The following is a 10,000-nucleotide window of genomic DNA, read 5'->3' on the forward strand; positions in this document are numbered from 1 at the left end:
AGAGAGAGAGAGAGAGAGAGAGAGAGAGAGAGAGAGAGAGAGAGAGAGAGAGAGAGAGAGGACGATCCTCTCCAGAGAATGAGTACAGACGTCCTTTAAAAACAGTTTTTGATTTACTTGAAATTATTTTGATTTAGCCCTACTTAAAATAAGCTAGGTAACAATGCCACAAGGCCAAACATAAGTCAAGAAGCCCTGAAAAGAAAAAGCAAAGAAATTCTTATGAAAATATATTTTATTTATTTATTTTTTTTTAGCATAGGAACTATGCTAATCTGGACAGTCATGCAAGACTTAGTGTCTTCCCAGTGAAACATTAGAAAAGACTTATTCATCATAACCACAGCTTGAAAGGGACAAAAAGTCAGTTCATAAAAAGTTTGTCCTTGACTAGTCACCTCCAAAGTCTATAGACAATATTTCTCAGGACTAGTATCACGCTGAAAGCATTTAAAGTTTTTTGGTTGCATGTCGTGCAGGTATAAAATTCATGAAATTCTCTGAGAGCCAGACAGGAAGAAATTATCCAATTGCACAAGTATTTAACTTTCTAGGTCAGAGGTGATGTTCAGATTGGTTATGATAACCGCAATCGAGTTCAAACGAGCCCGAAGCTTATGTCAAAGGAAGGTGATTACCGAAATAAAGAATATACCTGTCTCAAGCAAATATACCAGGTGTAAAATTGTTGAAATAAAGACAAATATATTCTAATGGGGTGGGGGCATTTTGAGAAGAAAAAGAATGGGAAAGCAGGGCATTCGTTGCGTCATGTTTAATTTTTTTTTTTATAAAAGATTATACAACAGATGCTCTCGTAGTGTCCCCATGGCTAGGTGTGGCCAAGGATTATAATTAAGATTACCTTTATCTTATTTGGACTGACTGACAAGATAGTTTCTGCCAGTTACATCCATGTAAAAGTGACTGCTTTGTGCAAACTATAACCTATTAGTTTGACCTTGAAAATTGTTTTAAATCAGAAAGCAACACCACAAAGGCGCAAGAGCAGCTTAATCTAACAAAATAAGACTGAATATAGTTTAACTGACTATCAAAATCTAACTAAATTGACGAAGACAGTGAGCTTCCGGGAATATAATGTATGTAAATATAAATGAATATAACTAAATTGAGCAAATTTTACCAAGCTGACTTAATCTAACAAAGTATTATGAAATTAGCTCAGTCTGTTTTTCGGGAATAGCCGTAGGTAATGAGAGTACGAAAATTTACATTTTTAAGATGCATACAAGGCACTTATACACATTACTGGTATGTTTTCAGAATCTCGCTACCAGTAGATTAGACAATGTTTTTGTAGCGCCATGTGTCTAGAGAAAAGGGAATTATTTTAGTGCCACATACTTGAAATGCCTTGTTTTTCCATTGCTGGAATAATTACGGACATTTTGTGCTGACGAGGCTTGCGCTGCAATTTCATACCTTTCTGGCATATTCCATAAAAATGGAGCCTCACGTATAATAATAATAATAATAATAATAATAATAATAATAATAATAATAATAATAATAATAATAATAATAATAATAATACTTTACAGATTTACCATGTTGCTAACAAGTGTATGCTTCATTTTATGAAAAATAAGACTTCTATACTTTTATCTTATAACGGTAATGGTAGGAAACCAGATACCCAATTACTCTTCTAGATCAGGGTAAATTGAGTAGGTTTCCTTTTGTCCCCGTGTGCGCGCGAAAAAGGGTGTCACTTTACATGTTCTTTAGGCCCGTTAAGATCCGTCAATTTTCTTGTGAATTTCTGTGAATAAAGACCGGATCCTGTTCTTGCTACTCTCGAGAAAACACTCCTTAATGAGGTTTCATTTCATAGATATTTAACTTTATCGTTAAAATGTTGGGAAAAGGGGGACTGTGAGAAAGGGCGTTACAACCTTCTTTGTCACCGATTTTCTTTATTGTCATATTTAACACCCCCAACAGACCGACAAATTTATCTTTTTTATTTTGCATGGCAGACACGCTAGATTAAGTCACAGGATATATAAAACGACATTATATGACTGGGAGATCTCATCGCAAAAGAATTTTGCAAAGTGAACGCGTTCAACAACGGAGTAGTCACTTTGGCGATAAAGTCCATTGCAGAAATTTGCTGTTATAGACCTGACACACCAGCGGGACTTTGAAGAGAAATGAACGTTTTCATTGGAATTGGGTTTTGTTTTATATTTTTTTTTTTTATCGACAGCTATATTCCCAATAGATTACATGCAGTTAAATGAACATTGCAAACCATTTTGCACAAGTGTTGAAGGCTTCTATTTTCCAATGTGTATTCCCATATTACGAAATATCATGCGAATGTGCGTATGATGAACATCCAGTTATTTTTCTGTATTCGTTTGTACAATGCCAGATCTGTGTTGTTGTTATTATTATTATTATTATTATTATTATTATTACAGAGGTTTATGAATGTACGAATATCTAAAAAATTTGCCATGTTCTTCTTTTTCCAATTCAACATCGTTGTCATAGTAAAACCGCCTCTTGAAGACAGTATTTACTAGGTGGAAACGTCTCTAAAATTAAGTTTTAGAAATAAAACTGCAAATGACTTCTTTCCTCGAAGAACTCATATTGAACGTATCTAGAGCGTAATATATCAACATTTATTTATTTTCACCACTCGTTTAGGATTTAGGTTTGGAAATAAGGTCTGTTTTTCAAGGCTGGTCATTCATAAAACGTTGCACCATTGCGTCCGTCTAATTGACGGGGTGCGGGCTTAGTCAGAAATAAGCGATACTGTACCATCTTCCAATCTCTTCTTTTGAAACCTATACAAAGCAACGGGATTGCTTTGCATGCAACGTTTGCCGTTTGAACTGAAAAACAAAAGCTTTTGGAATTATGTTGTTCCCCTTTGCTGATCTCGCAAAGGGAAAAACCTGACGCACATCTTTTTCTCTGGATGGTCCCAACAATATTTTCTTTTTAAACACTTGAAATTATAATGATAACTGGCTCAGTTTACGTGTCCAGTCTTGTGGATGAAATCTGTGTTTCTGTTGAGTACTCGACGAATGAGCTGTATGTAACGTTTACAATTATTGGAAAGCTTGAGGAAAAGAGAAATAGATATACAGGTATAAATTGTTCGTTTATGTACACCAGAGAGAGAGAGAGAGAGAGAGAGAGAGAGAGAGAGAGAGAGAGAGAGAGAATTAGTTGTAATGTTCTTGCACACTGGAATATCTGAGAGATGAAGAGAATTAGAAAGAGAAACAGAAGTGAAAATTGAACCGTAACATCTATTTCTATTAGAACGGTTCAGCAAAAGTAATTTAGAGAGAGAGAGAGAGAGAGAGAGAGAGAGAACACTGTAATGGTTATTTCTACTGGAACCGTCGAAAGCGAGAGAGAGAGAGAGAGAGAGAGAGAGAGAGAGAGAGAGAGAGAGAGAGAGAGAGAACGGTAAGCTTGCATTCAGCCTTATCAAAATGACTTCCATATCTTGAAACCTACTGCAGTACATCTTTGTTTGTTGCTTTACTCATTTCCTGTTTTTGTGCGTTTGTTTACCTTCACGGGAGCTGATATCACCGAAGTGTGATAAGGAAGGAGACGAGCATCGGACACGATTCCTCGTTAGTAATTGAGCTTAATTGTGCGTGTCATGGCGTGCGCTCGTACTGATGTCTGTTCCAAGTACAGCTATTAAGGAAATAAACCAGGTGCATGATGGGAAGGCTGTTAGTGGTCACGATTCTAATTCTGATATTCATTAGTGCTAATGTCGGTTAAAAGATGGGGTTGACCCTGACCTTGGGTCGGGTTGTAGTGATACTTGTATTTTTCTGTTTTTAATGGAATTTTTTTTTTATAGTGTGTAGTGGCTACTTTTGACACATTTATGAAGTGCTTTGGAAGTACATAGAAATCCTCCTGTTGTTTTTCCTCTTGACGCTTGCTTACTCTCGCCAAGAAATTTATGACTATTTGCTAAGCGTACAGAATTCCCCGCATTATTTCTCGTAACCTTCAAGTATTATATGCGCCCCTCGGTCTTATTTCAAACCGAAGAAATCCCTTGAAGAAATCCCTTGAGATCAGCTTGGAATTTAAAATTCTTTCTTTAGATATGCTGTCACGGATTATTTAATGTTATGGCTGTCTTTAAGAACATTGGTGCCTTAAAATAACTGCAAAAAGTAGTTTTACAACTTCCGGAAGGCATGGGGGAAAATACTACTGTTAATACCAGCGCTGTTATCCAACGGTATTCAACATTAAATTTATGTACGGACGTCAAATCCAATCACGTTCCTATATAAACAACCTTTCCCTTCAAAGTCAGTGACGGGATCGCCTGAATATTTTTTAAAATCGAGGCAAATTTTCTTTTGTGGGTGATTCACCATAGACGATAACTTTGGTTATGTGGGCTCCGTCGCCGAATCTCTGACGATATGAAAGGATTTCAAATGGGAGGAAATGGGTCACTGTTAACATCCTCTCTCTCTCTCTCTCTCTCTCTCTCTCTCTCTCTCTCTCTCTCTCTCTCTCTCTCTCTCTCTCTTTTAATAGTGAAATGTCTGATAATTCAGATGATAATGCCCACAAACCGCCTAATCAATATTGATTTTTACCATTTCGAAACGACAAGATTCGGGTCTTTTGAATAAAGAATTACAATTTTTTTTTTCCGAGAACGACTCAGAATATAGACCTAAATGTATTTCAAATTTATCTGTGACAAGTCTCATACAGGGCAGAGATTTATAGCACAAGAAGTAAAAAAAAATCGTAAACTTCGGAAACGGATCAAGTGAAATGTCTACTTTTTGCTGCTGCTGTTTCCTTTTTTATTCCCTCTTCTAATTCTCCTTTTCCTCTTCTTCTTCTTCTTCTTCTTTTCTTCTTCTTCTTCTTCTTCTTCTTCTTCTTCTTCTTCTTTAACAGATGATAATCTGGGTTCGGGCCTGGCTGCAGGAGCTTTAACGTTATCCGCGTTATCTTATCACATGTAGCATTTGCATTATCCACCAACGCTAAATAGTCCACTCAATAGTCTCCCCAGATTTCTCCTGCTATCGCCCGCGATTCGCTGTTATCATCTTTGCACTGTGCTTCTTCCATTGTTCTCTGACGCATTTCCTGACCCTGACATTGCTCGGCCGCTCCGAAGAATGAAGATTCCTTTCTCTCTTTCTTGCTTTCTTGCTTCCTCTCTTTCTTTGTCTTTCTTTTTTTTTTATTAGCAGAAGAAATGGAATTATTCGGTCTTGTTTTAGAACGATTTGCTAGCTCCTGTCTTCTTCTTACTGCTGTTAAAAGTGGTGGGAGGAGTGTGAGTCGCGGTAGCAGTCGCCTTTGTAGCAGCAGTGACATTAAGCGTGATCTATCACCATCATTATTTTGGTTATTACTATTGTTTTATTGATGACGATTATGTTGATGGCAAATGTCTTGGCCGCTATTCAGATCTATACCGTTTTGTGTTATTACCTCTGAGATAATCGAGTAAGACACTTACATAAAGGAGTAATGCAAAAACTGAGCATTTTTGTTGTGAGGCAAAAATAACACTGCGTGTTTTCGTTAGGGAAAATTATAAGCTTTTCTCTTGTAAGAAATGACATCAGCTAGCATTTCCTCTCAGGAAACCTATAACATCCGGGCATTTCTATCCTGGAGATATGATATCAACCGCCCTTTCCTGTGGGGGGAGGGGGGGTGGATCGTAGCAACTCGAAATTATGACAACTGTGCATTTCCAGAATTTGGAAAAAAAGGCATTTCTTAATAAAAAAAACTGCAGCAACTGACAATTTTTGCTGTTAATAATTCGCAACTGAATAATTCCAACGGGGAGAAACCGCACGTTTCTATTAGGAAGAAATATCAACTGAATTTTCATTAGAAAGCAATAGCAACAGTGTGATTTCATTGGGAAGATATTGCAACAACTGTGCATTTTCATTAGGAAGAAATCATAACTGCATGTTTTTATTGGGAAGAAATAACACCCGTCTATTTCTATTAGGAAGAAATTGTAACAACTATGCACTTTCAGTAGGAAAAAATAACAATTACTTTTTCATTAGGAAGAAATAGCAACTGAACATTTTCAGTAAGAAGAAATATTAACTGCGTAATTCCATTTGAGAGAAATAACAACTGTTTACTTGCAGTAAGGAGACAAAAACAAATGTGTATTTTCAGTAAGAAGAAATAACAACCGAGCATTTTCATTGGAAAGAAATAACAACAGCGTATTTTCATTATGAAGAAACTGTAACAACTGTTCATTTTGAACAGGAAGAAATAGCAAATGTGTATGTTCATCAGGAGAGATGGCAACTATGTATTTTCACTAGGAAAAAATAACGACTGTGTATTTTCATCAGGAAGAAATTGTAGCTACTGTGTAATTGCATTTGGAATAAACTGTAACAACTGTGTATTTACATATGGAATAAATTGTAACAAGTGTGTATTTTCATTTGGAATAAATTGTAACAACCGTGTATTTTCATTTGGAATAAATTGTAGCATCTGTACATTTTTATTTGGAATAAATTGTATCAAATGTGTATTTTCATTTGGAATAAATTATAACAACTGTGTATTTTCATTTGGAATAAATTGTAGCATCTGTACATTTTCATTTGGAATAAATTGTAACAACTGTGTATTTTCATTTGGAATAAATTGCAACAACTGTGCATTTGCATATGGAATAAATTGTAACATGTGTGTATTTTCAGTTGGAATAAACTGTAACAACCGTGTATTTTCATTTGGAATAAATTGTAACAACCGTGTATTTTCATTTGGAATAAATTGTAGCATCTGTACATTTTTATTTGGAATAAATTGTATCAAATGTGTATTTTCATTTGGAATAAATTATAACAACTGTGTATTTTCATCAGGAAGAAATTGTAGCATCTGTACATTTTCATTTGGAATAAATTGTAACAACTGTGTATTTTCATTTGGAATAAATTGCAACAACTGTGTATTTGCATATGGAATAAATTGTAACATGTGTGTATTTTCATTTGGAATAAACTGTAACAACCGTGTATTTTTATTTGGAATAAATTGTAACAACCGTGTATTTTCATTTGGACTAAATTACACAACTGTGTATTTTCATTTGGCATAAAGTGTAACATCTGTGCATTTTTATTTAGAATAAATTGTATCAAATGTGAATTTTCATTTGGAAGAAATTATAACAACTGTGTATTTTCACTTTCAATGAATTGTAACAACTTTGTACTTTAATTTGGAATAAATTGCAACAGCTGTGTATTTTCATTAGGAAAAAATTGTAACAACTGTGTATTTTTCTTGGAATAAATTATAAGAACTGTATGTTTTCATTAGGAATAAATTGTAAAAACTGTATATTTCCATTGTGAAGAAGTTGTAACAACTGTATTTTCATTAGGTAGAAATTGTCACAACTGTGTACTTTTATTTGGAATAAATTATGACAAGCGTGTATTTTCATTAGGACTATATTGTAACAACTATGTATTTACATTAAGAATAAATTGTAACAACTGTGTATTTTCATTTGGAATGAATTGTAACAACTGTGTATTTTCACTTGGAATAAATTGTAACAGCTGTTTATTTTCACTTGGAATAAATTATAGCAACTGTATATTTTCATTTGGAATAAATTGAAACAGGTGAGTATTTTCATTTGGAATAAATTGTAATAACTATGTATTTTCAACAGGGAGAAGTAGCAACTGTGTTCTTCCATTAGGAAGAAATTGTAGAAACTATGCATTATCATGAGGAAGGACCAACAACGGTGTTTTTATTAGGAAGAAATAACAACTATGTATTTCGTTAAGAAGAGATAACTGTGTATTTTCATTACGAAGATATTGTAACAACAAGGCACCTTCATGATGGAAAAGTTGCGACGTAAGTGAGGCATTGCTCGTATTTCTGCGGCAGTACAATGCCCCCAGTATTAACGACGGCAGTGCTTCAGATATAAGCTGGCATTTGCACTCTTTTTATATGGCACCCATCAGAGTGAGGAGTTGTGCAGGGCCCGTTCTTCTAAGCAGGAACCTTCATGGGACTTCGCCGATTGTTTCGGTAATTTTTTTTTTTTTTTTTGCTTATTCATTTGTTTATTCGTCATTTTCGAACATTTATTTATGAATAGTTAAACTATTTCCAGTTCGGGTTTTGTTGCGAGATCTTCACTTGATGACGATGACAACAATTCTACAAACCGGAACTAATCTAGTAAGCTTCCACGGAATGGAATGGTTATAAACAACACAAGAAAAGAGAAAGTAATAAAACAGGGTAAAATTGGATATATATAGCATCAAAATAGCATTAGTTCAATGACTAACTAACTAACTAACTAACCAAGTGAATAAATAAAAAAAAAAGTGGACTTGAATGGCCCTCCTTAGAACAGACATGGCACTGGGTAGGGTTTGGCAACACTAGTTATATGGTCACATCTCGAATTGTTTCATTAATGGGACTACAGAGAGTGGATACTGGGTGCTTTCATTTAACCAGATACTATCAGCATCCCTCTGGGATATCTTGTGCAAGCATTGTATTATTTTAATCAATTGACATCATCAAAGTATGTTTTATCACTAAAATGTAAAAAATAGTCGCAAATCAGTAAGACTATTTTTATTATCATTTCAAATGAACAAACACTGAAATGGCAATAGCTTTCAAAGCAAGCCTTCAGAGATGAGATGACGCGTATCTGAAATGAGAGAAAACGGAAAGGAGAAAGTAACGAATTCAATTATCAAATGTTGTAAAGGAATTATTATAACTCAGAGATGAACTCGGAGTGGCGGGTGAGATCAAAGGAACATGAAAACGCCAGATATATTTCACGGAAGCCTCAGAAACTGTAAATTAATTATCTTTCTTCGACGGCAACATCTGACCTTTTTATCTCTCGAACTGATTTCTTTTTTCCCTTTCCGCTTAATAATTTCGTCTGTTTTCTCCCTCCCCTGATCTGCACCAAGAAAAAGAAATAAAAGAATATATGAATGTATTTAATTATTGTTTCCATTAGAATGAATTGATAGGAGATTTTTGAGAAAGGAGATCGGAGCATGTTTTCAGCGAACCGAAAAAAGTGACGGCGCAGCTTAAACGTCATTTGCATAAATCATTCGGAAGAACAGTTTCATTCGATCAAAACAGTCATTGGCAATCTCGCCGGCTCTGCTTGGTTTCTCCTGCCTGCAGGAGGACTTGCCCTCCCTAGGACACACACACACATATAAGTATATATACATATATGTGTGTGTGTGTGTGCGTATTTGTTAGCATTACATGAGTAAGGTTTTGAAAGGTTACTACTCAGGTGGCTCATCCTCCCACATCATTAAAAGGTGAAAATGTCAGTGATCATATTTTTTTTCCTCCCGAAAGCCACCCATGTAAATGAAACGAGTTTGTGCAGTAAAAAGAACATATATAGTGCTTATGTATACAGATACATATATATGTGTGTATATATGTATTTTCGTACCATTAACCTGTTTCCCTTAATAAGGAGTGGTTTCCATGAACCTGGATTTTGATAAGTAAATACAGGGAATGGGCCTGCAAAACTCACGTCTCAGCCATTTGGTGACCTTCACATCACATTCATAACTTTCTTTCTCTCTTCTTTTTTCCTTTCTTTGATATCAGCTGGAAAGCCTCATGGACAGTCACCTGACTATAAACCCAAGAGGGCCTCAAAGGGAAATCAGCCTGCAAAGGGAGACAAGTTGAGGGAAAAGGTGATTAATGAATGAAAGTGGGGAACAGAAAATAAAACCGATACACCTGAATTCAGGAGACGCTAGCAGAAAGCAGGGATGAATTTGCTTCTCGCTTATATATTTTGAGCTCGGAAGACTCCACGACTGCGCTATGCAAACTATTTCACATTTTAGTTGTCTCTAAGGTAAAACACCTAGCAGACTGAGTT

This window comes from Macrobrachium rosenbergii, chromosome 29, assembly GCF_040412425.1.
Source record: "Macrobrachium rosenbergii isolate ZJJX-2024 chromosome 29, ASM4041242v1, whole genome shotgun sequence".
In the NCBI taxonomy this organism is placed as follows: domain Eukaryota; kingdom Metazoa; phylum Arthropoda; class Malacostraca; order Decapoda; family Palaemonidae; genus Macrobrachium; species Macrobrachium rosenbergii.